Below are 25,000 nucleotides of genomic sequence, written 5' to 3' on the forward strand. Positions count from 1 at the left end.
CTGGTGTGGAAAGCGAAGGAAGAGAGAGCTGGCTTGCATTGCCTGCCTGACCCTTGTGCTGGCTGTGCTGAGAGAAGTGCGCAGCGTTGCAATGTGGAAAGGCAGCAGCGTGCAGGCGGCAGGCTGGTGTGAGGTAGGCGGGGCTTGCAGTTTTCCTTGAGGAGGTGGAGAAGAAAAAAGAGAGCTCGGTGGGGATGGCATGAAGGGGAGCGAGTATCAGGCATATAGGCTAGAATTAGCAGGAGAAGGAGAGAAAGAGGAGGAGAAGTAGAAGTAGAAGTAGAAAAAGAGAGAGAAAAAATTGAAAACAACCGGAAAGAAGAAGTGGCGAGGGTGCTAGGGTGGCCAGCTTGAATAGGCGAGAAGACGGTGCTGCAGATGCCTACGGCCATACTAGTCTGAAAACGCCCGATCTCGTCTGATCTCGGAAGCTAAGCAGACTCAGGCCTGGTTAGTACTTGGATGGGAGACCGCCTGGGAATACCAGGTGCAGTAGGCTTTTGCGGCCAGCAGTGACTGCTCACGCCAAGCACTCTCCACACCAGAGGCAGGCCAACCTTTTGCTGCTCTCTGCGTCCTCGCCATTCCTCCCAACACTTGCCTGCGGGCTCAACTCAGGCAGGCGGCTTGGTCGGGCCATTCAGCTGCTGCAGCTTTGCCGGGCCTTTGCAACGCAGCACGGTTGTGTGCCTTGGCGTGCTGCACTTTGATGGGCACGCCAGCTGGCCCGTGTGGCCGCAAGCCAGTGTGTCGGCAGGACGTTCTCTCTCCTAGCCTGAAGGCGCCGCATGAATGCAAGTTGTGGCATTGGGGCTGGTGTGGAAAGTGAAGGAAGAGAGAGCTGGCTTGCATTGCCTGCCTGACCCTTGTGCTGGCTGTGCTGAGAGAAGTGCGCAGCGTTGCAATGTGGAAAGGCAGCAGCGTGCAGGCGGCAGGCTGGTGTGAGGTGGGCGGGGCTTGCAGTTTTCCTTGGGGAGGTGGAGAAGAAAAAAGAGAGCTAGGTGGGGACGGCATGAATGGGAGCGAGTATCAGGCATATAGGCTAGAATTAGCAGGAGAAGGAGAGAAAGAGGAGGAGAAGTAGAAGTAGAAGTAGAAAAAGAGAGAGAAAAAATTGAAAACAACCGGAAAGAAGAAGTGGCGAGGGTGCTAGGGTGGCCAGCTTGAATAGGCGAGAAGACGGTGCTGTAGATGCCTACGGCCATACTAGTGTGAAAACGCCCGATCTCGTCTGATCTCGGAAGCTAAGCAGACTCAGGCCTGGTTAGTACTTGGATGGGAGACCGCCTGGGAATACCAGGTGCAGTAGGCTTTTGCGGCCAGCAGTGACTGCTCACGCCAAGCACTCTCCACACCAGAGGCAGGCCAACCTTTTGCTGCTCTCTGCGTCCTCGCCATTCCTCCCAACACTTGCCTGCGGGCTCAACTCAGGCAGGCGGCTTGGTCGGGCCATTCAGCTGCTGCAGCTTTGCCGGGCCTTTGCAACGCAGCACGGTTGTGTGCCTTGGCGTGCTGCACTTTGATGGGCACGCCAGCTGGCCCGTGTGGCCGCAAGCCAGTGTGTCGGCAGGACGTTCTCTCTCCTAGCCTGAAGGCGCCGCATGAATGCAAGTTGTGGCATTGGGGCTGGTGTGGAAAGCGAAGGAAGAGAGAGCTGGCTTGCATTGCCTGCCTGACCCTTGTGCTGGCTGTGCTGAGAGAAGTGCGCAGCGTTGCAATGTGGAAAGGCAGCAGCGTGCAGGCGGCAGGCTGGTGTGAGGTAGGCGGGGCTTGCAGTTTTCCTTGAGGAGGTGGAGAAGAAAAAAGAGAGCTCGGTGGGGATGGCATGAAGGGGAGCGAGTATCAGGCATATAGGCTAGAATTAGCAGGAGAAGGAGAGAAAGAGGAGGAGAAGTAGAAGTAGAAGTAGAAAAAGAGAGAGAAAAAATTGAAAACAACCGGAAAGAAGAAGTGGCGAGGGTGCTAGGGTGGCCAGCTTGAATAGGCGAGAAGACGGTGCTGCAGATGCCTACGGCCATACTAGTCTGAAAACGCCCGATCTCGTCTGATCTCGGAAGCTAAGCAGACTCAGGCCTGGTTAGTACTTGGATGGGAGACCGCCTGGGAATACCAGGTGCAGTAGGCTTTTGCGGCCAGCAGAGACTGCTCACGCCAAGCACTCTCCACACCAGAGGCAGGCCAACCTTTTGCTGCTCTCTGCGTCCTCGCCATTCCTCCCAACACTTGCCTGCGGGCTCAACTCAGGCAGGCGGCTTGGTCGGGCCATTCAGCTGCTGCAGCTTTGCCGGGCCTTTGCAACGCAGCACGGTTGTGTGCCTTGGCGTGCTGCACTTTGATGGGCACGCCAGCTGGCCCGTGTGGCCGCAAGCCAGTGTGTCGGCAGGACGTTCTCTCTCCTAGCCTGAAGGCGCCGCATGAATGCAAGTTGTGGCATTGGGGCTGGTGTGGAAAGCGAAGGAAGAGAGAGCTGGCTTGCATTGCCTGCCTGACCCTTGTGCTGGCTGTGCTGAGAGAAGTGCGCAGCGTTGCAATGTGGAAAGGCAGCAGCGTGCAGGCGGCAGGCTGGTGTGAGGTGGGCGGGGCTTGCAGTTTTCCTTGGGGAGGTGGAGAAGAAAAAAGAGAGCTAGGTGGGGACGGCATGAAGGGGAGCGAGTATCAGGCATATAGGCTAGAATTAGCAGGAGAAGGAGAGAAAGAGGAGGAGAAGTAGAAGTAGAAGTAGAAAAAGAGAGATAAAAAATTGAAAACAACCGGAAAGAAGAAGTGGCGAGGGTGCTAGGGTGGCCAACTTGAATAGGCGAGAAGACGGTGCTGCAGATGCCTACGGCCATACTAGTCTGAAAATGCCCGATCTCGTCTGATCTCGGAAGCTAAGCAGACTCAGGCCTGGTTAGTACTTGGATGGGAGACCGCCTGGGAATACCAGGTGCAGTAGGCTTTTGCGGCCAGCAGAGACTGCTCACGCCAAGCACCCTCCACACCAGAGGAAGGCCAACCTTTTGCTGCTCTCTGCGTCCTCGCCATTCCTCCCAACACTTGCCTGCGGGCTCAACTCAGGCAGGCGGCTTGGTCGGGCCATTCAGCTGCTGCAGCTTTGCCGGGCCTTTGCAACGCAGCACGGTTGTGTGCCTTGGCGTGCTGCACTTTGATGGGCACGCCAGCTGGCCCGTGTGGCCGCAAGCCAGTGTGTCGGCAGGACGTTCTCTCTCCTAGCCTGAAGGCGCCGCATGAATGCAAGTTGTGGCATTGGGGCTGGTGTGGAAAGCGAAGGAAGAGAGAGCTGGCTTGCATTGCCTGCCTGACCCTTGTGCTGGCTGTGCTGAGAGAAGTGCGCAGCGTTGCAATGTGGAAAGGCAGCAGCGTGCAGGCGGCAGGCTGGTGTGAGGTGGGCGGGGCTTGCAGTTTTCCTTGGGGAGGTGGAGAAGAAAAAAGAGAGCTAGGTGGGGACGGCATGAAGGGGAGCGAGTATCAGGCATATAGGCTAGAATTAGCAGGAGAAGGAGAGAAAGAGGAGGAGAAGTAGAAGTAGAAGTAGAAAAAGAGAGATAAAAAATTGAAAACAACCGGAAAGAAGAAGTGGCGAGGGTGCTAGGGTGGCCAACTTGAATAGGCGAGAAGACGGTGCTGCAGATGCCTACGGCCATACTAGTCTGAAAATGCCCGATCTCGTCTGATCTCGGAAGCTAAGCAGACTCAGGCCTGGTTAGTACTTGGATGGGAGACCGCCTGGGAATACCAGGTGCAGTAGGCTTTTGCGGCCAGCAGAGACTGCTCACGCCAAGCACCCTCCACACCAGAGGCAGGCCAACCTTTTGCTGCTCTCTGCGTCCTCGCCATTCCTCCCAACACTTGCCTGCGGGCTCAACTCAGGCAGGCGGCTTGGTCGGGCCATTCAGCTGCTGCAGCTTTGCCGGGCCTTTGCAACGCAGCACGGTTGTGTGCCTTGGCGTGCTGCACTTTGATGGGCCCGCCAGCTGGCCCGTGTGGCCGCAAGCCAGTGTGTCGGCAGGACGTTCTCCTAGCCTGAAGGCGCCGCATGAATGCAAGTTGTGGCATTGGGGCTGGTGTGGAAAGCGAAGGAAGAGAGAGCTGGCTTGCATTGCCTGCCTGACCCTTGTGCTGGCTGTGCTGAGAGAAGTGCGCAGCGTTGCAATGTGGAAAGGCAGCAGCGTGCAGGCGGCAGGCTGGTGTGAGGTAGGCGGGGCTTGCAGTTTTCCTTGAGGAGGTGGAGAAGAAAAAAGAGAGCTCGGTGGGGATGGCATGAAGGGGAGCGAGTATCAGGCATATAGGCTAGAATTAGCAGGAGAAGGAGAGAAAGAGGAGGAGAAGTAGAAGTAGAAGTAGAAAAAGAGAGAGAAAAAATTGAAAACAACCGGAAAGAAGAAGTGGCGAGGGTGCTAGGGTGGCCAGCTTGAATAGGCGAGAAGACGGTGCTGCAGATGCCTACGGCCATACTAGTCTGAAAACGCCCGATCTCGTCTGATCTCGGAAGCTAAGCAGACTCAGGCCTGGTTAGTACTTGGATGGGAGACCGCCTGGGAATACCAGGTGCAGTAGGCTTTTGCGGCCAGCAGAGACTGCTCACGCCAAGCACTCTCCACACCAGAGGCAGGCCAACCTTTTGCTGCTCTCTGCGTCCTCGCCATTCCTCCCAACACTTGCCTGCGGGCTCAACTCAGGCAGGCGGCTTGGTCGGGCCATTCAGCTGCTGCAGCTTTGCCGGGCCTTTGCAACGCAGCACGGTTGTGTGCCTTGGCGTGCTGCACTTTGATGGGCCCGCCAGCTGGCCAGTGTGGCCGCAAGCCAGTGTGTCGGCAGGACGTTCTCCTAGCCTGAAGGCGCCGCATGAATGCAAGTTGTGGCATTGGGGCTGGTGTGGAAAGCGAAGGAAGAGAGAGCTGGCTTGCATTGCCTGCCTGACCCTTGTGCTGGCTGTGCTGAGAGAAGTGCGCAGCGTTGCAATGTGGAAAGGCAGCAGCGTGCAGGCGGCAGGCTGGTGTGAGGTGGGCGGGGCTTGCAGTTTTCCTTGGGGAGGTGGAGAAGATAAAAGAGAGCTAGGTGGGGACGGCATGAAGGGGAGCGAGTATCAGGCATATAGGCTAGAATTAGCAGGAGAAGGAGAGAAAGAGGAGGAGAAGTAGAAGTAGAAGTAGAAAAAGAGAGAGAAAAAATTGAAAACAACCGGAAAGAAGAAGTGGCGAGGGTGCTAGGGTGGCCAGCTTGAATAGGCGAGAAGACGGTGCTGCAGATGCCTACGGCCATACTAGTCTGAAAACGCCCGATCTCGTCTGATCTCGGAAGCTAAGCAGACTCAGGCCTGGTTAGTACTTGGATGGGAGAGCGCCTGGGAATACCAGGTGCAGTAGGCTTTTGCGGCCAGCAGTGACTGCTCACGCCAAGCACTCTCCACACCAGAGGCAGGCCAACCTTTTGCTGCTCTCTGCGTCCTCGCCATTCCTCCCAACACTTGCCTGCGGGCTCAACTCAGGCAGGCGGCTTGGTCGGGCCATTCAGCTGCTGCAGCTTTGCCGGGCCTTTGCAACGCAGCACGGTTGTGTGCCTTGGCGTGCTGCACTTTGATGGGCACGCCAGCTGGCCCGTGTGGCCGCAAGCCAGTGTGTCGGCAGGACGTTCTCTCTCCTAGCCTGAAGGCGCCGCATGAATGCAAGTTGTGGCATTGGGGCTGGTGTGGAAAGCGAAGGAAGAGAGAGCTGGCTTGCATTGCCTGCCTGACCCTTGTGCTGGCTGTGCTGAGAGAAGTGCGCAGCGTTGCAATGTGGAAAGGCAGCAGCGTGCAGGCGGCAGGCTGGTGTGAGGTAGGCGGGGCTTGCAGTTTTCCTTGAGGAGGTGGAGAAGAAAAAAGAGAGCTCGGTGGGGATGGCATGAAGGGGAGCGAGTATCAGGCATATAGGCTAGAATTAGCAGGAGAAGGAGAGAAAGAGGAGGAGAAGTAGAAGTAGAAGTAGAAAAAGAGAGAGAAAAAATTGAAAACAACCGGAAAGAAGAAGTGGCGAGGGTGCTAGGGTGGCCAGCTTGAATAGGCGAGAAGACGGTGCTGCAGATGCCTACGGCCATACTAGTCTGAAAACGCCCGATCTCGTCTGATCTCGGAAGCTAAGCAGACTCAGGCCTGGTTAGTACTTGGATGGGAGACCGCCTGGGAATACCAGGTGCAGTAGGCTTTTGCGGCCAGCAGTGACTGCTCACGCCAAGCACTCTCCACACCAGAGGCAGGCCAACCTTTTGCTGCTCTCTGCGTCCTCGCCATTCCTCCCAACACTTGCCTGCGGGCTCAACTCAGGCAGGCGGCTTGGTCGGGCCATTCAGCTGCTGCAGCTTTGCCGGGCCTTTGCAACGCAGCACGGTTGTGTGCCTTGGCGTGCTGCACTTTGATGGGCCCGCCAGCTGGCCCGTGTGGCCGCAAGCCAGTGTGTCGGCAGGACGTTCTCTCTCCTAGCCTGAAGGCGCCGCATGAATGCAAGTTGTGGCATTGGGGCTGGTGTGGAAAGCGAAGGAAGAGAGAGCTGGCTTGCATTGCCTGCCTGACCCTTGTGCTGGCTGTGCTGAGAGAAGTGCGCAGCGTTGCAATGTGGAAAGGCAGCAGCGTGCAGGCGGCAGGCTGGTGTGAGGTGGGCGGGGCTTGCAGTTTTCCTTGGGGAGGTGGAGAAGAAAAAAGAGAGCTAGGTGGGGACGGCATGAAGGGGAGCGAGTATCAGGCATATAGGCTAGAATTAGCAGGAGAAGGAGAGAAAGAGGAGGAGAAGTAGAAGTAGAAGTAGAAAAAGAGAGAGAAAAAATTGAAAACAACCGGAAAGAAGAAGTGGCGAGGGTGCTAGGGTGGCCAGCTTGAATAGGCGAGAAGACGGTGCTGCAGATGCCTACGGCCATACTAGTCTGAAAACGCCCGATCTCGTCTGATCTCGGAAGCTAAGCAGACTCAGGCCTGGTTAGTACTTGGATGGGAGACCGCCTGGGAATACCAGGTGCAGTAGGCTTTTGCGGCCAGCAGTGACTGCTCACGCCAAGCACTCTCCACACCAGAGGCAGGCCAACCTTTTGCTGCTCTCTGCGTCCTCGCCATTCCTCCCAACACTTGCCTGCGGGCTCAACTCAGGCAGGCGGCTTGGTCGGGCCATTCAGCTGCTGCAGCTTTGCCGGGCCTTTGCAACGCAGCACGGTTGGGTGCCTTGGCGTGCTGCACTTTGATGGGCACGCCAGCTGGCCCGTGTGGCCGCAAGCCAGTGTGTCGGCAGGACGTTCTCTCTCCTAGCCTGAAGGCGCCGCATGAATGCAAGTTGTGGCATTGGGGCTGGTGTGGAAAGCGAAGGAAGAGAGAGCTGGCTTGCATTGCCTGCCTGACCCTTGTGCTGGCTGTGCTGAGAGAAGTGCGCAGCGTTGCAATGTGGAAAGGCAGCAGCGTGCAGGCGGCAGGCTGGTGTGAGGTGGGCGGGGCTTGCAGTTTTCCTTGGGGAGGTGGAGAAGAAAAAAGAGAGCTAGGTGGGGACGGCATGAAGGGGAGCGAGTATCAGGCATATAGGCTAGAATTAGCAGGAGAAGGAGAGAAAGAGGAGGAGAAGTAGAAGTAGAAGTAGAAAAAGAGAGATAAAAAATTGAAAACAACCGGAAAGAAGAAGTGGCGAGGGTGCTAGGGTGGCCAACTTGAATAGGCGAGAAGACGGTGCTGCAGATGCCTACGGCCATACTAGTCTGAAAATGCCCGATCTCGTCTGATCTCGGAAGCTAAGCAGACTCAGGCCTGGTTAGTACTTGGATGGGAGACCGCCTGGGAATACCAGGTGCAGTAGGCTTTTGCGGCCAGCAGAGACTGCTCACGCCAAGCACCCTCCACACCAGAGGCAGGCCAACCTTTTGCTGCTCTCTGCGTCCTCGCCATTCCTCCCAACACTTGCCTGCGGGCTCAACTCAGGCAGGCGGCTTGGTCGGGCCATTCAGCTGCTGCAGCTTTGCCGGGCCTTTGCAACGCAGCACGGTTGGGTGCCTTGGCGTGCTGCACTTTGATGGGCCCGCCAGCTGGCCCGTGTGGCCGCAAGCCAGTGTGTCGGCAGGACGTTCTCCTAGCCTGAAGGCGCCGCATGAATGCAAGTTGTGGCATTGGGGCTGGTGTGGAAAGCGAAGGAAGAGAGAGCTGGCTTGCATTGCCTGCCTGACCCTTGTGCTGGCTGTGCTGAGAGAAGTGCGCAGCGTTGCAATGTGGAAAGGCGGCAGCGTGCAGGCGGCAGGCTGGTGTGAGGTGGGCGGGGCTTGCAGTTTTCCTTGGGGAGGTGGAGAAGAAAAAAGAGAGCTAGGTGGGGACGGCATGAAGGGGAGCGAGTATCAGGCATATAGGCTAGAATTAGCAGGAGAAGGAGAGAAAGAGGAGGAGAAGTAGAAGTAGAAGTAGAAAAAGAGAGAGAAAAAATTGAAAACAACCGGAAAGAAGAAGTGGCGAGGGTGCTAGGGTGGCCAGCTTGAATAGGCGAGAAGACGGTGCTGCAGATGCCTACGGCCATACTAGTCTGAAAACGCCCGATCTCGTCTGATCTCGGAAACTAAGCAGACTCAGGCCTGGTTAGTACTTGGATGGGAGACCGCCTGGGAATACCAGGTGCAGTAGGCTTTTGCGGCCAGCAGTGACTGCTCACGCCAAGCACTCTCCACACCAGAGGCAGGCCAACCTTTTGCTGCTCTCTGCGTCCTCGCCATTCCTCCCAACACTTGCCTGCGGGCTCAACTCAGGCAGGCGGCTTGGTCGGGCCATTCAGCTGCTGCAGCTTTGCCGGGCCTTTGCAACGCAGCACGGTTGTGTGCCTTGGCGTGCTGCACTTTGATGGGCACGCCAGCTGGCCCGTGTGGCCGCAAGCCAGTGTGTCGGCAGGACGTTCTCTCTCCTAGCCTGAAGGCGCCGCATGAATGCAAGTTGTGGCATTGGGGCTGGTGTGGAAAGCGAAGGAAGAGAGAGCTGGCTTGCATTGCCTGCCTGACCCTTGTGCTGGCTGTGCTGAGAGAAGTGCGCAGCGTTGCAATGTGGAAAGGCAGCAGCGTGCAGGCGGCAGGCTGGTGTGAGGTAGGCGGGGCTTGCAGTTTTCCTTGAGGAGGTGGAGAAGAAAAAAGAGAGCTCGGTGGGGATGGCATGAAGGGGAGCGAGTATCAGGCATATAGGCTAGAATTAGCAGGAGAAGGAGAGAAAGAGGAGGAGAAGTAGAAGTAGAAGTAGAAAAAGAGAGAGAAAAAATTGAAAACAACCGGAAAGAAGAAGTGGCGAGGGTGCTAGGGTGGCCAGCTTGAATAGGCGAGAAGACGGTGCTGCAGATGCCTACGGCCATACTAGTCTGAAAACGCCCGATCTCGTCTGATCTCGGAAGCTAAGCAGACTCAGGCCTGGTTAGTACTTGGATGGGAGACCGCCTGGGAATACCAGGTGCAGTAGGCTTTTGCGGCCAGCAGTGACTGCTCACGCCAAGCACTCTCCACACCAGAGGCAGGCCAACCTTTTGCTGCTCTCTGCGTCCTCGCCATTCCTCCCAACACTTGCCTGCGGGCTCAACTCAGGCAGGCGGCTTGGTCGGGCCATTCAGCTGCTGCAGCTTTGCCGGGCCTTTGCAACGCAGCACGGTTGTGTGCCTTGGCGTGCTGCACTTTGATGGGCACGCCAGCTGGCCCGTGTGGCCGCAAGCCAGTGTGTCGGCAGGACGTTCTCTCTCCTAGCCTGAAGGCGCCGCATGAATGCAAGTTGTGGCATTGGGGCTGGTGTGGAAAGCGAAGGAAGAGAGAGCTGGCTTGCATTGCCTGCCTGACCCTTGTGCTGGCTGTGCTGAGAGAAGTGCGCAGCGTTGCAATGTGGAAAGGCAGCAGCGTGCAGGCGGCAGGCTGGTGTGAGGTGGGCGGGGCTTGCAGTTTTCCTTGGGGAGGTGGAGAAGAAAAAAGAGAGCTAGGTGGGGACGGCATGAAGGGGAGCGAGTATCAGGCATATAGGCTAGAATTAGCAGGAGAAGGAGAGAAAGAGGAGGAGAAGTAGAAGTAGAAGTAGAAAAAGAGAGAGAAAAAATTGAAAACAACCGGAAAGAAGAAGTGGCGAGGGTGCTAGGGTGGCCAGCTTGAATAGGCGAGAAGACGGTGCTGCAGATGCCTACGGCCATACTAGTCTGAAAACGCCTGATCTCGTCTGATCTCGGAAGCTAAGCAGACTCAGGCCTGGTTAGTACTTGGATGGGAGACCGCCTGGGAATACCAGGTGCAGTAGGCTTTTGCGGCCAGCAGTGACTGCTCACGCCAAGCACTCTCCACACCAGAGGCAGGCCAACCTTTTGCTGCTCTCTGCGTCCTCGCCATTCCTCCCAACACTTGCCTGCGGGCTCAACTCAGGCAGGCGGCTTGGTCGGGCCATTCAGCTGCTGCAGCTTTGCCGGGCCTTTGCAACGCAGCACGGTTGTGTGCCTTGGCGTGCTGCACTTTGATGGGCACGCCAGCTGGCCCGTGTGGCCGCAAGCCAGTGTGTCGGCAGGACGTTCTCTCTCCTAGCCTGAAGGCGCCGCATGAATGCAAGTTGTGGCATTGGGGCTGGTGTGGAAAGCGAAGGAAGAGAGAGCTGGCTTGCATTGCCTGCCTGACCCTTGTGCTGGCTGTGCTGAGAGAAGTGCGCAGCGTTGCAATGTGGAAAGGCAGCAGCGTGCAGGCGGCAGGATGCCTACGGCCATACTAGTCTGAAAACGCCCGATCTCGTCTGATCTCGGAAGCTAAGCAGACTCAGGCCTGGTTAGTACTTGGATGGGAGACCGCCTGGGAATACCAGGTGCAGTAGGCTTTTGCGGCCAGCAGTGACTGCTCACGCCAAGCACTCTCCACACCAGAGGCAGGCCAACCTTTTGCTGCTCTCTGCGTCCTCGCCATTCCTCCCAACACTTGCCTGCGGGCTCAACTCAGGCAGGCGGCTTGGTCGGGCCATTCAGCTGCTGCAGCTTTGCCGGGCCTTTGCAACGCAGCACGGTTGTGTGCCTTGGCGTGCTGCACTTTGATGGGCACGCCAGCTGGCCCGTGTGGCCGCAAGCCAGTGTGTCGGCAGGACGTTCTCTCTCCTAGCCTGAAGGCGCCGCATGAATGCAAGTTGTGGCATTGGGGCTGGTGTGGAAAGCGAAGGAAGAGAGAGCTGGCTTGCATTGCCTGCCTGACCCTTGTGCTGGCTGTGCTGAGAGAAGTGCGCAGCGTTGCAATGTGGAAAGGCAGCAGCGTGCAGGCAGCAGGCTGGTGTGAGGTAGGCGGGGCTTGCAGTTTTCCTTGAGGAGGTGGAGAAGAAAAAAGAGAGCTCGGTGGGGATGGCATGAAGGGGAGCGAGTATCAGGCATATAGGCTAGAATTAGCAGGAGAAGGAGAGAAAGAGGAGGAGAAGTAGAAGTAGAAGTAGAAAAAGAGAGAGAAAAAACTGAAAACAACCGGAAAGAAGAAGTGGCGAGGGTGCTAGGGTGGCCAGCTTGAATAGGCGAGAAGACGGTGCTGCAGATGCCTACGGCCATACTAGTCTGAAAACGCCCGATCTCGTCTGATCTCGGAAGCTAAGCAGACTCAGGCCTGGTTAGTACTTGGATGGGAGACCGCCTGGGAATACCAGGTGCAGTAGGCTTTTGCGGCCAGCAGTGACTGCTCACGCCAAGCACTCTCCACACCAGAGGCAGGCCAACCTTTTGCTGCTCTCTGCGTCCTCGCCATTCCTCCCAACACTTGCCTGCGGGCTCAACTCAGGCAGGCGGCTTGGTCGGGCCATTCAGCTGCTGCAGCTTTGCCGGGCCTTTGCAACGCAGCACGGTTGTGTGCCTTGGCGTGCTGCACTTTGATGGGCACGCCAGCTGGCCCGTGTGGCCGCAAGCCAGTGTGTCGGCAGGACGTTCTCTCTCCTAGCCTGAAGGCGCCGCATGAATGCAAGTTGTGGCATTGGGGCTGGTGTGGAAAGCAAAGGAAGAGAGAGCTGGCTTGCATTGCCTGCCTGACCCTTGTGCTGGCTGTGCTGAGAGAAGTGCGCAGCGTTGCAATGTGGAAAGGCAGCAGCGTGCAGGCGGCAGGCTGGTGTGAGGTAGGCGGGGCTTGCAGTTTTCCTTGAGGAGGTGGAGAAGAAAAAAGAGAGCTCGGTGGGGATGGCATGAAGGGGAGCGAGTATCAGGCATATAGGCTAGAATTAGCAGGAGAAGGAGAGAAAGAGGAGGAGAAGTAGAAGTAGAAGTAGAAAAAGAGAGAGAAAAAATTGAAAACAACCGGAAAGAAGAAGTGGCGAGGGTGCTAGGGTGGCCAGCTTGAATAGGCGAGAAGACGGTGCTGCAGATGCCTACGGCCATACTAGTCTGAAAACGCCCGATCTCGTCTGATCTCGGAAACTAAGCAGACTCAGGCCTGGTTAGTACTTGGATGGGAGACCGCCTGGGAATACCAGGTGCAGTAGGCTTTTGCGGCCAGCAGAGACTGCTCACGCCAAGCACTCTCCACACCAGAGGCAGGCCAACCTTTTGCTGCTCTCTGCGTCCTCGCCATTCCTCCCAACACTTGCCTGCAGGCTCAACTCAGGCAGGCGGCTTGGTCGGGCCATTCAGCTGCTGCAGCTTTGCCGGGCCTTTGCAACGCAGCACGGTTGGGTGCCTTGGCGTGCTGCACTTTGATGGGCCCGCCAGCTGGCCCGTGTGGCCGCAAGCCAGTGTGTCGGCAGGACGTTCTCCTAGCCTGAAGGCGCCGCATGAATGCAAGTTGTGGCATTGGGGCTGGTGTGGAAAGCGAAGGAAGAGAGAGCTGGCTTGCATTGCCTGCCTGACCCTTGTGCTGGCTGTGCTGAGAGAAGTGCGCAGCGTTGCAATGTGGAAAGGCAGCAGCGTGCAGGCGGCAGGCTGGTGTGAGGTGGGCGGGCCTTGCAGTTTTCCTTGGGGAGGTGGAGAAGAAAAAAGAGAGCTAGGTGGGGACGGCATGAAGGGGAGCGAGTATCAGGCATATAGGCTAGAATTAGCAGGAGAAGGAGAGAAAGAGGAGGAGAAGTAGAAGTAGAAGTAGAAAAAGAGAGAGATAAAATTGAAAACAACCGGAAAGAAGAAGTGGCGAGGGTGCTAGGGTGGCCAACTTGAATAGGCGAGAAGACGGTGCTGCAGATGTCTACGGCCATACTAGTGTGAAAACGCCCGATCTCATCTGATCTCGGAAGCTAAGCAGACTCAGGCCTGGTTAGTACTTGGATGGGAGACCGCCTGGGAATACCAGGTGCAGTAGGCTTTTGCGGCCAGCAGAGACTGCTCACGCCAAGCACTCTCCACACCAGAGGCAGGCCAACCTTTTGCTGCTCTCTGCGTCCTCGCCATTCCTCCCAACACTTGCCTGCGGGCTCAACTCAGGCAGGCGGCTTGGTCGGGCCATTCAGCTGCTGCAGCTTTGCCGGGCCTTTGCAACGCAGCACGGTTGGGTGCCTTGGCGTGCTGCACTTTGATGGGCCCGCCAGCTGGCCCGTGTGGCCGCAAGCCAGTGTGTCGGCAGGACGTTCTCCTAGCCTGAAGGCGCCGCATGAATGCAAGTTGTGGCATTGGGGCTGGTGTGGAAAGCGAAGGAAGAGAGAGCTGGCTTGCATTGCCTGCCTGACCCTTGTGCTGGCTGTGCTGAGAGAAGTGCGCAGCGTTGCAATGTGGAAAGGCAGCAGCGTGCAGGCGGCAGGCTGGTGTGAGGTAGGCGGGGCTTGCAGTTTTCCTTGAGGAGGTGGAGAAGAAAAAAGAGAGCTCGGTGGGGATGGCATGAAGGGGAGCGAGTATCAGGCATATAGGCTAGAATTAGCAGGAGAAGGAGAGAAAGAGGAGGAGAAGTAGAAGTAGAAGTAGAAAAAGAGAGAGAAAAAATTGAAAACAACCGGAAAGAAGAAGTGGCGAGGGTGCTAGGGTGGCCAGCTTGAATAGGCGAGAAGACGGTGCTGCAGATGCCTACGGCCATACTAGTCTGAAAACGCCCGATCTCGTCTGATCTCGGAAGCTAAGCAGACTCAGGCCTGGTTAGTACTTGGATGGGAGACCGCCTGGGAATACCAGGTGCAGTAGGCTTTTGCGGCCAGCAGAGACTGCTCACGCCAAGCACTCTCCACACCAGAGGCAGGCCAACCTTTTGCTGCTCTCTGCGTCCTCGCCATTCCTCCCAACACTTGCCTGCGGGCTCAACTCAGGCAGGCGGCTTGGTCGGGCCATTCAGCTGCTGCAGCTTTGCCGGGCCTTTGCAACGCAGCACGGTTGTGTGCCTTGGCGTGCTGCACTTTGATGGGCACGCCAGCTGGCCCGTGTGGCCGCAAGCCAGTGTGTCGGCAGGACGTTCTCTCTCCTAGCCTGAAGGCGCCGCATGAATGCAAGTTGTGGCATTGGGGCTGGTGTGGAAAGCGAAGGAAGAGAGAGCTGGCTTGCATTGCCTGCCTGACCCTTGTGCTGGCTGTGCTGAGAGAAGTGCGCAGCGTTGCAATGTGGAAAGGCAGCAGCGTGCAGGCGGCAGGCTGGTGTGAGGTAGGCGGGGCTTGCAGTTTTCCTTGAGGAGGTGGAGAAGAAAAAAGAGAGCTCGGTGGGGATGGCATGAAGGGGAGCGAGTATCAGGCATATAGGCTAGAATTAGCAGGAGAAGGAGAGAAAGAGGAGGAGAAGTAGAAGTAGAAGTAGAAAAAGAGAGAGAAAAAATTGAAAACAACCGGAAAGAAGAAGTGGCGAGGGTGCTAGGGTGGCCAGCTTGAATAGGCGAGAAGACGGTGCTGCAGATGCCTACGGCCATACTAGTCTGAAAACGCCCGATCTCGTCTGATCTCGGAAGCTAAGCAGACTCAGGCCTGGTTAGTACTTGGATGGGAGACCGCCTGGGAATACCAGGTGCAGTAGGCTTTTGCGGCCAGCAGTGACTGCTCACGCCAAGCACTCTCCACACCAGAGGCAGGCCAACCTTTTGCTGCTCTCTGCGTCCTCGCCATTCCTCCCAACACTTGCCTGCGGGCTCAACTCAGGCAGGCGGCTTGGTCGGGCCATTCAGCTGCTGCAGCTTTGCCGGGCCTTTGCAACGCAGCACGGTTGTGTGCCTTGGCGTGCTGCACTTTGATGGGCACGCCAGCTGGCCCGTGTGGCCGCAAGCCAGTGTGTCGGCAGGACGTTCTCTCTCCTAGCCTGAAGGCGCCGCATGAATGCAAGTTGTGGCATTGGGGCTGGTGTGGAAAGTGAAGGAAGAGAGAGCTGGCTTGCATTGCCTGCCTGACCCTTGTGCTGGCTGTGCTGAGAGAAGTGCGCAGCGTTGCAATGTGGAAAGGCAGCAGCGTGCAGGCGGCAGGCTGGTGTGAGGTGGGCGGGGCTTGCAGTTTTCCTTGGGGAGGTGGAGAAGAAAAAAGAGAGCTAGGTGGGGACGGCATGAAGGGGAGCGAGTATCAGGCATATAGGCTAGAATTAGCAGGAGAAGGAGAGAAAGAGGAGGAGAAGTAGAAGTAGAAGTAGAAAAAGAGAGAGAAAAAATTGAAAACAACCGGAAAGAAGAAGTGGCGAGGGTGCTAGGGTGGCCAGCTTGAATAGGCGAGAAGACGGTGCTGCAGATGCCTACGGCCATACTAGTCTGAAAACGCCCGATCTCGTCTGATCTCGGAAGCTAAGCAGACTCAGGCCTGGTTAGTACTTGGATGGGAGACCGCCTGGGAATACCAGGTGCAGTAGGCTTTTGCGGCCAGCAGTGACTGCTCACGCCAAGCACTCTCCACACCAGAGGCAGGCCAACCTTTTGCTGCTCTCTGCGTCCTCGCCATTCCTCCCAACACTTGCCTGCGGGCTCAACTCAGGCAGGCGGCTTGGTCGGGCCATTCAGCTGCTGCAGCTTTGCCGGGCCTTTGCAACGCAGCACGGTTGTGTGCCTTGGCGTGCTGCACTTTGATGGGCACGCCAGCTGGCCCGTGTGGCCGCAAGCCAGTGTGTCGGCAGGACGTTCTCTCTCCTAGCCTGAAGGCGCCGCATGAATGCAAGTTGTGGCATTGGGGCTGGTGTGGAAAGCGAAGGAAGAGAGAGCTGGCTTGCATTGCCTGCCTGACCCTTGTGCTGGCTGTGCTGAGAGAAGTGCGCAGCGTTGCAATGTGGAAAGGCAGCAGCGTGCAGGCGGCAGGCTGGTGTGAGGTAGGCGGGGCTTGCAGTTTTCCTTGAGGAGGTGGAGAAGAAAAAAGAGAGCTCGGTGGGGATGGCATGAAGGGGAGCGAGTATCAGGCATATAGGCTAGAATTAGCAGGAGAAGGAGAGAAAGAGGAGGAGAAGTAGAAGTAGAAGTAGAAAAAGAGAGAGAAAAAATTGAAAACAACCGGAAAGAAGAAGTGGCGAGGGTGCTAGGGTGGCCAGCTTGAATAGGCGAGAAGACGGTGCTGCAGATGCCTACGGCCATACTAGTCTGAAAACGCCCGATCTCGTCTGATCTCGGAAGCTAAGCAGACTCAGGCCTGGTTAGTACTTGGATGGGAGACCGCCTGGGACTACCAGGTGCAGTAGGCTTTTGCGGCCAGCAGTGACTGCTCACGCCAAGCACTCTCCACACCAGAGGCAGGCCAACCTTTTGCTGCTCTCTGCGTCCTCGCCATTCCTCCCAACACTTGCCTGCGGGCTCAACTCAGGCAGGCGGCTTGGTCGGGCCATTCAGCTGCTGCAGCTTTGCCGGGCCTTTGCAACGCAGCACGGTTGTGTGCCTTGGCGTGCTGCACTTTGATGGGCACGCCAGCTGGCCCGTGTGGCCGCAAGCCAGTGTGTCGGCAGGACGTTCTCTCTCCTAGCCTGAAGGCGCCGCATGAATGCAAGTTGTGGCATTGGGGCTGGTGTGGAAAGTGAAGGAAGAGAGAGCTGGCTTGCATTGCCTGCCTGACCCTTGTGCTGGCTGTGCTGAGAGAAGTGCGCAGCGTTGCAATGTGGAAAGGCAGCAGCGTGCAGGCGGCAGGCTGGTGTGAGGTGGGCGGGGCTTGCAGTTTTCCTTGGGGAGGTGGAGAAGAAAAAAGAGAGCTAGGTGGGGACGGCATGAAGGGGAGCGAGTATCAGGCATATAGGCTAGAATTAGCAGGAGAAGGAGAGAAAGAGGAGGAGAAGTAGAAGTAGAAGTAGAAAAAGAGAGAGAAAAAATTGAAAACAACCGGAAAGAAGAAGTGGCGAGGGTGCTAGGGTGGCCAGCTTGAATAGGCGAGAAGACGGTGCTGCAGATGCCTACGGCCATACTAGTCTGAAAACGCCCGATCTCGTCTGATCTCGGAAGCTAAGCAGACTCAGGCCTGGTTAGTACTTGGATGGGAGACCGCCTGGGAATACCAGGTGCAGTAGGCTTTTGCGGCCAGCAGTGACTGCTCACGCCAAGCACTCTCCACACCAGAGGCAGGCCAACCTTTTGCTGCTCTCTGCGTCCTCGCCATTCCTCCCAACACTTGCCTGCGGGCTCAACTCAGGCAGGCGGCTTGGTCGGGCCATTCAGCTGCTGCAGCTTTGCCGGGCCTTTGCAACGCAGCACGGTTGTGTGCCTTGGCGTGCTGCACTTTGATGGGCACGCCAGCTGGCCCGTGTGGCCGCAAGCCAGTGTGTCGGCAGGACGTTCTCTCTCCTAGCCTGAAGGCGCCGCATGAATGCAAGTTGTGGCATTGGGGCTGGTGTGGAAAGCGAAGGAAGAGAGAGCTGGCTTGCATTGCCTGCCTGACCCTTGTGCTGGCTGTGCTGAGAGAAGTGCGCAGCGTTGCAATGTGGAAAGGCAGCAGCGTGCAGGCGGCAGGCTGGTGTGAGGTAGGCGGGGCTTGCAGTTTTCCTTGAGGAGGTGGAGAAGAAAAAAGAGAGCTCGGTGGGGATGGCATGAAGGGGAGCGAGTATCAGGCATATAGGCTAGAATTAGCAGGAGAAGGAGAGAAAGAGGAGGAGAAGTAGAAGTAGAAGTAGAAAAAGAGAGAGAAAAAATTGAAAACAACCGGAAAGAAGAAGTGGCGAGGGTGCTAGGGTGGCCAGCTTGAATAGGCGAGAAGACGGTGCTGCAGATGCCTACGGCCATACTAGTCTGAAAACGCCCGATCTCGTCTGATCTCGGAAGCTAAGCAGACTCAGGCCTGGTTAGTACTTGGATGGGAGACCGCCTGGGACTACCAGGTGCAGTAGGCTTTTGCGGCCAGCAGTGACTGCTCACGCCAAGCACTCTCCACACCAGAGGCAGGCCAACCTTTTGCTGCTCTCTGCGTCCTCGCCATTCCTCCCAACACTTGCCTGCGGGCTCAACTCAGGCAGGCGGCTTGGTCGGGCCATTCAGCTGCTGCAGCTTTGCCGGGCCTTTGCAACGCAGCACGGTTGTGTGCCTTGGCGTGCTGCACTTTGATGGGCACGCCAGCTGGCCTGTGTGGCCGCAAGCCAGTGTGTCGGCAGGACGTTCTCTCTCCTAGCCTGAAGGCGCCGCATGAATGCAAGTTGTGGCATTGGGGCTGGTGTGGAAAGCGAAGGAAGAGAGAGCTGGCTTGCATTGCCTGCCTGACCCTTGTGCTGGCTGTGCTGAGAGAAGTGCGCAGCGTTGCAATGTGGAAAGGCAGCAGCGTGCAGGCGGCAGGCTGGTGTGAGGTGGGCGGGGCTTGCAGTTTTCCTTGGGGAGGTGGAGAAGAAAAAAGAGAGCTAGGTGGGGACGGCATGAAGGGGAGCGAGTATCAGGCATATAGGCTAGAATTAGCAGGAGAAGGAGAGAAAGAGGAGGAGAAGTAGAAGTAGAAGTAGAAAAAGAGAGAGAAAAAATTGAAAACAACCGGAAAGAAGAAGTGGCGAGGGTGCTAGGGTGGCCAGCTTGAATAGGCGAGAAGACGGTGCTGCAGATGCCTACGGCCATACTAGTCTGAAAACGCCCGATCTCGTCTGATCTCGGAAGCTAAGCAGACTCAGGCCTGGTTAGTACTTGGATGGGAGACCGCCTGGGAATACCAGGTGCAGTAGGCTTTTGCGGCCAGCAGTGACTGCTCACGCCAAGCACTCTCCACACCAGAGGCAGGCCAACCTTTTGCTGCTCTCTGCGTCCTCGCCATTCCTCCCAACACTTGCCTGCGGGCTCAACTCAGGCAGGCGGCTTGGTCGGGCCATTCAGCTGCTGCAGCTTTGCCGGGCCTTTGCAACGCAGCACGGTTGTGTGCCTTGGCGTGCTGCACTTTGAAGGGCACGCCAGCTGGCCCGTGTGGCCGCAAGCCAGTGTGTCGGCAGGACGTTCTCTCTCCTAGCCTGAAGGCGCCGCATGAATGCAAGTTGTGGCATTGGGGCTGGTGTGGAAAGCGAAGGAAGAGAGAGCTGGCTTGCATTGCCTGCCTGACCCTTGTGCTGGCTGTGCTGAGAGAAGTGCGCAGCGTTGCAATGTGGAAAGGCAGCAGCGTGCAGGCGGCAGGCTGGTGTGAGGTAGGCGGGGCTTGCAGTTTTCCTTGAGGAGGTGGAGAAGAAAAAAGAGAGCTCGGTGGGGATGGCATGAAGGGGAGCGAGTATCAGGCATATAGGCTAGAATTAGCAGGAGAAGGAGAGAAAGAGGAGGAGAAGTAGAAGTAGAAGTAGAAAAAGAGAGAGAAAAAATTGAAAACAACCGGAAAGAAGAAGTGGCGAGGGTGCTAGGGTGGCCAGCTTGAATAGGCGAGAAGACGGTGCTGCAGATGCCTACGGCCATACTAGTCTGAAAACGCCCGATCTCGTCTGATCTCGGAAGCTAAGCAGACTCAGGCCTGGTTAGTACTTGGATGGTAGACCGCCTGGGAATACCAGGTGCAGTAGGCTTTTGCGGCCAGCAGAGACTGCTCACGCCAAGCACTCTCCACACCAGAGGCAGGCCAACCTTTTGCTGCTCTCTGCGTCCTCGCCATTCCTCCCAACACTTGCCTGCGGGCTCAACTCAGGCAGGCGGCTTGGTCGGGCCATTCAGCTGCTGCAGCTTTGCCGGGCCTTTGCAACGCAGCACGGTTGTGTGCCTTGGCGTGCTGCACTTTGATGGGCACGCCAGCTGGCCCGTGTGGCCGCAAGCCAGTGTGTCGGCAGGACGTTCTCTCTCCTAGCCTGAAGGCGCCGCATGAATGCAAGTTGTGGCATTGGGGCTGGTGTGGAAAGCGAAGGAAGAGAGAGCTGGCTTGCATTGCCTGCCTGACCCTTGTGCTGGCTGTGCTGAGAGAAGTGCGCAGCGTTGCAATGTGGAAAGGCAGCAGCGTGCAGGCGGCAGGCTGGTGTGAGGTGGGCGGGGCTTGCAGTTTTCCTTGGGGAGGTGGAGAAGAAAAAAGAGAGCTAGGTGGGGACGGCATGAAGGGGAGCGAGTATCAGGCATATAGGCTAGAATTAGCAGGAGAAGGAGAGAAAGAGGAGGAGAAGTAGAAGTAGAAGTAGAAAAAGAGAGAGAAAAAATTGAAAACAACCGGAAAGAAGAAGTGGCGAGGGTGCTAGGGTGGCCAACTTGAATAGGCGAGAAGACGGTGCTGCAGATGCCTACGGCCATACTAGTCTGAAAACGCCCGATCTCATCTGATCTCGGAAGCTAAGCAGATTCAGGCCTGGTTAGTACTTGGATGGGAGACCGCCTGGGAATACCAGGTGCAGTAGGCTTTTGCGGCCAGCAGAGACTGCTCACGCCAAGCACTCTCCACACCAGAGGCAGGCCAACCTTTTGCTGCTCTCTGCGTCCTCGCCATTCCTCCCAACACTTGCCTGCAGGCTCAACTCAGGCAGGCGGCTTGGTCGGGCCATTCAGCTGCTGCAGCTTTGCCGGGCCTTTGCAACGCAGCACGGTTGGGTGCCTTGGCGTGCTGCACTTTGATGGGCCCGCCAGCTGGCCCGTGTGGCCGCAAGCCAGTGTGTCGGCAGGACGTTCTCCTAGCCTGAAGGCGCCGCATGAATGCAAGTTGTGGCATTGGGGCTGGTGTGGAAAGCGAAGGAAGAGAGAGCTGGCTTGCATTGCCTGCCTGACCCTTGTGCTGGCTGTGCTGAGAGAAGTGCGCAGCGTTGCAATGTGGAAAGGCAGCAGCGTGCAGGCGGCAGGCTGGTGTGAGGTGGGCGGGGCTTGCAGTTTTCCTTGGGGAGGTGGAGAAGAAAAAAGAGAGCTAGGTGGGGACGGCATGAAGGGGAGCGAGTATCAGGCATATAGGCTAGAATTAGCAGGAGAAGGAGAGAAAGAGGAGGAGAAGTAGAAGTAGAAGTAGAAAAAGAGAGAGATAAAATTGAAAACAACCGGAAAGAAGAAGTGGCGAGGGTGCTAGGGTGGCCAACTTGAATAGGCGAGAAAACGGTGTTGCAGATGTCTACGGCCATACTAGTCTGAAAACGCCCGATCTCATCTGATCTCGGAAGCTAAGCAGACTCAGGCCTGGTTAGTACTTGGATGGGAGACCGCCTGGGAATACCAGGTGCAGTAGGCTTTTGCGGCCAGCAGAGACTGCTCACGCCAAGCACTCTCCACACCAGAGGCAGGCCAACCTTTTGCTGCTCTCTGCGTCCTCGCCATTCCTCCCAACACTTGCCTGCGGGCTCAACTCAGGCAGGCGGCTTGGTCGGGCCATTCAGCTGCTGCAGCTTTGCCGGGCCTTTGCAACGCAGCACGGTTGGGTGCCTTGGCGTGCTGCACTTTGATGGGCCCGCCAGCTGGCCCGTGTGGCCGCAAGCCAGTGTGTCGGCAGGACGTTCTCCTAGCCTGAAGGCGCCGCATGAATGCAAGTTGTGGCATTGGGGCTGGTGTGGAAAGCGAAGGAAGAGAGAGCTGGCTTGCATTGCCTGCCTGACCCTTGTGCTGGCTGTGCTGAGAGAAGTGCGCAGCGTTGCAATGTGGAAAGGCAGCAGCGTGCAGGCGGCAGGCTGGTGTGAGGTGGGCGGGGCTTGCAGTTTTCCTTGGGGAGGTGGAGAAGAAAAAAGAGAGCTAGGTGGGGACGGCATGAAGGGGAGCGAGTATCAGGCATATAGGCTAGAATTAGCAGGAGAAGGAGAGAAAGAGGAGGAGAAGTAGAAGTAGAAGTAGAAAAAGAGAGAGAAAAAATTGAAAACAACCGGAAAGAAGAAGTGGCGAGGGTGCTAGGGTGGCCAGCTTGAATAGGCGAGAAGACGGTGCTGCAGATGCCTACGGCCATACTAGTCTGAAAACGCCCGATCTCGTCTGATCTCGGAAGCTAAGCAGACTCAGGCCTGGTTAGTACTTGGATGGGAGACCGCCTGGGAATACCAGGTGCAGTAGGCTTTTGCGGCCAGCAGAGACTGCTCACGCCAAGCACTCTCCACACCAGAGGCAGGCCAACCTTTTGCTGCTCTCTGCGTCCTCGCCATTCCTCCCAACACTTGCCTGCGGGCTCAACTCAGGCAGGCGGCTTGGTCGGGCCATTCAGCTGCTGCAGCTTTGCCGGGCCTTTGCAACGCAGCACGGTTGTGTGCCTTGGCGTGCTGCACTTTGATGGGCACGCCAGCTGGCCCGTGTGGCCGCAAGCCAGTGTGTCGGCAGGACGTTCTCTCTCCTAGCCTGAAGGCGCCGCATGAATGCAAGTTGTGGCATTGGGGCTGGTGTGGAAAGCGAAGGAAGAGAGAGCTGGCTTGCATTGCCTGCCTGACCCTTGTGCTGGCTGTGCTGAGAGAAGTGCGCAGCGTTGCAATGTGGAAAGGCAGCAGTGTGCAGGCGGCAGGCTGGTGTGAGGTAGGCGGGGCTTGCAGTTTTCCTTGAGGAGGTGGAGAAGAAAAAAGAGAGCTCGGTGGGGATGGCATGAAGGGGAGCGAGTATCAGGCATATAGGCTAGAATTAGCAGGAGAAGGAGAGAAAGAGGAGGAGAAGTAGAAGTAGAAGTAGAAAAAGAGAGAGAAAAAATTGAAAACAACCGGAAAGAAGAAGTGGCGAGGGTGCTAGGGTGGCCAGCTTGAATAGGCGAGAAGACGGTGCTGCAGATGCCTACGGCCATACTAGTCTGAAAACGCCCGATTTCGTCTGATCTCGGAAGCTAAGCAGACTCAGGCCTCGTTAGTACTTGGATGGGAGACCGCCTGGGAATACCAGGTGCAGTAGGCTTTTGCGGCCAGCAGTGACTGCTCACGCCAAGCACTCTCCACACCAGAGGCAGGCCAACCTTTTGCTGCTCTCTGCGTCCTCGCCATTCCTCCCAACACTTGCCTGCGGGCTCAACTCAGGCAGGCGGCTTGGTCGGGCCATTCAGCTGCTGCAGCTTTGCCGGGCCTTTGCAACGCAGCACGGTTGTGTGCCTTGGCGTGCTGCACTTTGATGGGCACGCCAGCTGGCCCGTGTGGCCGCAAGCCAGTGTGTCGGCAGGACGTTCTCTCTCCTAGCCTGAAGGCGCCGCATGAATGCAAGTTGTGGCATTGGGGCTGGTGTGGAAAGTGAAGGAAGAGAGAGCTGGCTTGCATTGCCTGCCTGACCCTTGTGCTGGCTGTGCTGAGAGAAGTGCGCAGCGTTGCAATGTGGAAAGGCAGCAGCGTGCAGGCGGCAGGCTGGTGTGAGGTGGGCGGGGCTTGCAGTTTTCCTTGGGGAGGTGGAGAAGAAAAAAGAGAGCTAGGTGGGGACGGCATGAAGGGGAGCGAGTATCAGGCATATAGGCTAGAAGTAGCAGGAGAAGGAGAGAAAGAGGAGGAGAAGTAGAAGTAGAAGTAGAAAAAGAGAGAGAAAAAATTGAAAACAACCGGAAAGAAGAAGTGGCGAGGGTGCTAGGGTGGCCAGCTTGAATAGGCGAGAAGACGGTGCTGCAGATGCCTACGGCCATACTAGTCTGAAAACGCCCGATCTCGTCTGATCTCGGAAGCTAAGCAGACTCAGGCCTGGTTAGTACTTGGATGGGAGACCGCCTGGGAATACCAGGTGCAGTAGGCTTTTGCGGCCAGCAGTGACTGCTCACGCCAAGCACTCTCCACACCAGAGGCAGGCCAACCTTTTGCTGCTCTCTGCGTCCTCGCCATTCCTCCCAACACTTGCCTGCGGGCTCAACTCAGGCAGGCGGCTTGGTCGGGCCATTCAGCTGCTGCAGCTTTGCCGGGCCTTTGCAACGCAGCACGGTTGTGTGCCTTGGCGTGCTGCACTTTGATGGGCACGCCAGCTGGCCCGTGTGGCCGCAAGCCAGTGTGTCGGCAGGACGTTCTCTCTCCTAGCCTGAAGGCGCCGCATGAATGCAAGTTGTGGCATTGGGGCTGGTGTGGAAAGCGAAGGAAGAGAGAGCTGGCTTGCATTGCCTGCCTGACCCTTGTGCTGGCTGTGCTGAGAGAAGTGCGCAGCGTTGCAATGTGGAAAGGCAGCAGCGTGCAGGCGGCAGGCTGGTGTGAGGTGGGCGGGGCTTGCAGTTTTCCTTGGGGAGGTGGAGAAGAAAAAAGAGAGCTAGGTGGGGACGGCATGAAGGGGAGCGAGTATCAGGCATATAGGCTAGAATTAGCAGGAGAAGGAGAGAAAGAGGAGGAGAAGTAGAAGTAGAAGTAGAAAAAGAGAGATAAAAAATTGAAAACAACCGGAAAGAAGAAGTGGCGAGGGTGCTAGGGTGGCCAACTTGAATAGGCGAGAAGACGGTGCTGCAGATGCCTACGGCCATACTAGTCTGAAAATGCCCGATCTCGTCTGATCTCGGAAGCTAAGCAGACTCAGGCCTGGTTAGTACTTGGATGGGAGACCGCCTGGGAATACCAGGTGCAGTAGGCTTTTGCGGCCAGCAGAGACTGCTCACGCCAAGCACCCTCCACACCAGAGGAAGGCCAACCTTTTGCTGCTCTCTGTGTCCTCGCCATTCCTCCCAACACTTGCCTGCGGGCTCAACTCAGGCAGGCGGCTTGGTCGGGCCATTCAGCTGCTGCAGCTTTGCCGGGCCTTTGCAACGCAGCACGGTTGTGTGCCTTGGCGTGCTGCACTTTGATGGGCACGCCAGCTGGCCCGTGTGGCCGCAAGCCAGTGTGTCGGCAGGACGTTCTCTCTCCTAGCCTGAAGGCGCCGCATGAATGCAAGTTGTGGCATTGGGGCTGGTGTGGAAAGCGAAGGAAGAGAGAGCTGGCTTGCATTGCCTGCCTGACCCTTGTGCTGGCTGTGCTGAGAGAAGTGC

The 25,000-nt window shown here is 57.1% G+C and overlaps 31 non-coding genes across 31 annotated transcripts; all 31 read left to right on the forward strand.

Annotated features, from left to right (window-relative positions):
* Positions 1-380: 380 nt before the first annotated feature.
* LOC140413286 (5S ribosomal RNA) lies at positions 381-499 on the forward strand. Its single transcript, XR_011942460.1, has one exon. It is a non-coding gene; the product is annotated as a 5S ribosomal RNA (ribosomal RNA).
* Positions 500-1,193: 694 nt separating this feature from the next.
* Positions 1,194-1,312, forward strand: LOC140414130 (5S ribosomal RNA). The gene has a single exon (XR_011943277.1). It is a non-coding gene; the product is annotated as a 5S ribosomal RNA (ribosomal RNA).
* A 694-nt stretch (positions 1,313-2,006) lies between these two features.
* LOC140413298 (5S ribosomal RNA) lies at positions 2,007-2,125 on the forward strand. Its single transcript, XR_011942471.1, has one exon. It is a non-coding gene; the product is annotated as a 5S ribosomal RNA (ribosomal RNA).
* Positions 2,126-2,819: 694 nt separating this feature from the next.
* Positions 2,820-2,938, forward strand: LOC140413396 (5S ribosomal RNA). The gene has a single exon (XR_011942566.1). It is a non-coding gene; the product is annotated as a 5S ribosomal RNA (ribosomal RNA).
* Positions 2,939-3,632: 694 nt separating this feature from the next.
* Positions 3,633-3,751, forward strand: LOC140413398 (5S ribosomal RNA). The gene has a single exon (XR_011942567.1). It is a non-coding gene; the product is annotated as a 5S ribosomal RNA (ribosomal RNA).
* A 690-nt stretch (positions 3,752-4,441) lies between these two features.
* On the forward strand, positions 4,442-4,560 carry LOC140413309 (5S ribosomal RNA). The gene has a single exon (XR_011942482.1). It is a non-coding gene; the product is annotated as a 5S ribosomal RNA (ribosomal RNA).
* A 690-nt stretch (positions 4,561-5,250) lies between these two features.
* Positions 5,251-5,369, forward strand: LOC140414737 (5S ribosomal RNA). The gene has a single exon (XR_011943870.1). It is a non-coding gene; the product is annotated as a 5S ribosomal RNA (ribosomal RNA).
* A 694-nt stretch (positions 5,370-6,063) lies between these two features.
* On the forward strand, positions 6,064-6,182 carry LOC140413320 (5S ribosomal RNA). Its single transcript, XR_011942493.1, has one exon. It is a non-coding gene; the product is annotated as a 5S ribosomal RNA (ribosomal RNA).
* A 694-nt stretch (positions 6,183-6,876) lies between these two features.
* LOC140413332 (5S ribosomal RNA) lies at positions 6,877-6,995 on the forward strand. The gene has a single exon (XR_011942505.1). It is a non-coding gene; the product is annotated as a 5S ribosomal RNA (ribosomal RNA).
* Positions 6,996-7,689: 694 nt separating this feature from the next.
* LOC140413399 (5S ribosomal RNA) lies at positions 7,690-7,808 on the forward strand. Its single transcript, XR_011942568.1, has one exon. It is a non-coding gene; the product is annotated as a 5S ribosomal RNA (ribosomal RNA).
* A 690-nt stretch (positions 7,809-8,498) lies between these two features.
* LOC140414178 (5S ribosomal RNA) lies at positions 8,499-8,617 on the forward strand. The gene has a single exon (XR_011943321.1). It is a non-coding gene; the product is annotated as a 5S ribosomal RNA (ribosomal RNA).
* A 694-nt stretch (positions 8,618-9,311) lies between these two features.
* Positions 9,312-9,430, forward strand: LOC140413345 (5S ribosomal RNA). Its single transcript, XR_011942517.1, has one exon. It is a non-coding gene; the product is annotated as a 5S ribosomal RNA (ribosomal RNA).
* Positions 9,431-10,124: 694 nt separating this feature from the next.
* On the forward strand, positions 10,125-10,243 carry LOC140413507 (5S ribosomal RNA). Its single transcript, XR_011942673.1, has one exon. It is a non-coding gene; the product is annotated as a 5S ribosomal RNA (ribosomal RNA).
* A 439-nt stretch (positions 10,244-10,682) lies between these two features.
* LOC140413357 (5S ribosomal RNA) lies at positions 10,683-10,801 on the forward strand. The gene has a single exon (XR_011942529.1). It is a non-coding gene; the product is annotated as a 5S ribosomal RNA (ribosomal RNA).
* A 694-nt stretch (positions 10,802-11,495) lies between these two features.
* LOC140413369 (5S ribosomal RNA) lies at positions 11,496-11,614 on the forward strand. Its single transcript, XR_011942540.1, has one exon. It is a non-coding gene; the product is annotated as a 5S ribosomal RNA (ribosomal RNA).
* A 694-nt stretch (positions 11,615-12,308) lies between these two features.
* On the forward strand, positions 12,309-12,427 carry LOC140414179 (5S ribosomal RNA). The gene has a single exon (XR_011943322.1). It is a non-coding gene; the product is annotated as a 5S ribosomal RNA (ribosomal RNA).
* A 690-nt stretch (positions 12,428-13,117) lies between these two features.
* On the forward strand, positions 13,118-13,236 carry LOC140414333 (5S ribosomal RNA). The gene has a single exon (XR_011943471.1). It is a non-coding gene; the product is annotated as a 5S ribosomal RNA (ribosomal RNA).
* Positions 13,237-13,926: 690 nt separating this feature from the next.
* LOC140413380 (5S ribosomal RNA) lies at positions 13,927-14,045 on the forward strand. The gene has a single exon (XR_011942551.1). It is a non-coding gene; the product is annotated as a 5S ribosomal RNA (ribosomal RNA).
* Positions 14,046-14,739: 694 nt separating this feature from the next.
* Positions 14,740-14,858, forward strand: LOC140413392 (5S ribosomal RNA). The gene has a single exon (XR_011942562.1). It is a non-coding gene; the product is annotated as a 5S ribosomal RNA (ribosomal RNA).
* A 694-nt stretch (positions 14,859-15,552) lies between these two features.
* Positions 15,553-15,671, forward strand: LOC140413404 (5S ribosomal RNA). The gene has a single exon (XR_011942574.1). It is a non-coding gene; the product is annotated as a 5S ribosomal RNA (ribosomal RNA).
* A 694-nt stretch (positions 15,672-16,365) lies between these two features.
* On the forward strand, positions 16,366-16,484 carry LOC140414696 (5S ribosomal RNA). Its single transcript, XR_011943830.1, has one exon. It is a non-coding gene; the product is annotated as a 5S ribosomal RNA (ribosomal RNA).
* A 694-nt stretch (positions 16,485-17,178) lies between these two features.
* On the forward strand, positions 17,179-17,297 carry LOC140413416 (5S ribosomal RNA). The gene has a single exon (XR_011942585.1). It is a non-coding gene; the product is annotated as a 5S ribosomal RNA (ribosomal RNA).
* Positions 17,298-17,991: 694 nt separating this feature from the next.
* LOC140414697 (5S ribosomal RNA) lies at positions 17,992-18,110 on the forward strand. Its single transcript, XR_011943831.1, has one exon. It is a non-coding gene; the product is annotated as a 5S ribosomal RNA (ribosomal RNA).
* Positions 18,111-18,804: 694 nt separating this feature from the next.
* Positions 18,805-18,923, forward strand: LOC140413428 (5S ribosomal RNA). Its single transcript, XR_011942596.1, has one exon. It is a non-coding gene; the product is annotated as a 5S ribosomal RNA (ribosomal RNA).
* Positions 18,924-19,617: 694 nt separating this feature from the next.
* On the forward strand, positions 19,618-19,736 carry LOC140413621 (5S ribosomal RNA). Its single transcript, XR_011942783.1, has one exon. It is a non-coding gene; the product is annotated as a 5S ribosomal RNA (ribosomal RNA).
* A 694-nt stretch (positions 19,737-20,430) lies between these two features.
* On the forward strand, positions 20,431-20,549 carry LOC140413324 (5S ribosomal RNA). Its single transcript, XR_011942496.1, has one exon. It is a non-coding gene; the product is annotated as a 5S ribosomal RNA (ribosomal RNA).
* Positions 20,550-21,239: 690 nt separating this feature from the next.
* On the forward strand, positions 21,240-21,358 carry LOC140413220 (5S ribosomal RNA). Its single transcript, XR_011942396.1, has one exon. It is a non-coding gene; the product is annotated as a 5S ribosomal RNA (ribosomal RNA).
* Positions 21,359-22,048: 690 nt separating this feature from the next.
* Positions 22,049-22,167, forward strand: LOC140413439 (5S ribosomal RNA). The gene has a single exon (XR_011942607.1). It is a non-coding gene; the product is annotated as a 5S ribosomal RNA (ribosomal RNA).
* Positions 22,168-22,861: 694 nt separating this feature from the next.
* LOC140415289 (5S ribosomal RNA) lies at positions 22,862-22,980 on the forward strand. The gene has a single exon (XR_011944402.1). It is a non-coding gene; the product is annotated as a 5S ribosomal RNA (ribosomal RNA).
* Positions 22,981-23,674: 694 nt separating this feature from the next.
* On the forward strand, positions 23,675-23,793 carry LOC140413450 (5S ribosomal RNA). The gene has a single exon (XR_011942618.1). It is a non-coding gene; the product is annotated as a 5S ribosomal RNA (ribosomal RNA).
* Positions 23,794-24,487: 694 nt separating this feature from the next.
* LOC140413400 (5S ribosomal RNA) lies at positions 24,488-24,606 on the forward strand. The gene has a single exon (XR_011942569.1). It is a non-coding gene; the product is annotated as a 5S ribosomal RNA (ribosomal RNA).
* The last annotated feature ends 394 nt before the right edge of the window (positions 24,607-25,000 follow it).

The sequence above is a fragment of the Scyliorhinus torazame genome, chromosome 4, assembly GCF_047496885.1.
Source record: "Scyliorhinus torazame isolate Kashiwa2021f chromosome 4, sScyTor2.1, whole genome shotgun sequence".
NCBI classification, from domain to species: domain Eukaryota; kingdom Metazoa; phylum Chordata; class Chondrichthyes; order Carcharhiniformes; family Scyliorhinidae; genus Scyliorhinus; species Scyliorhinus torazame.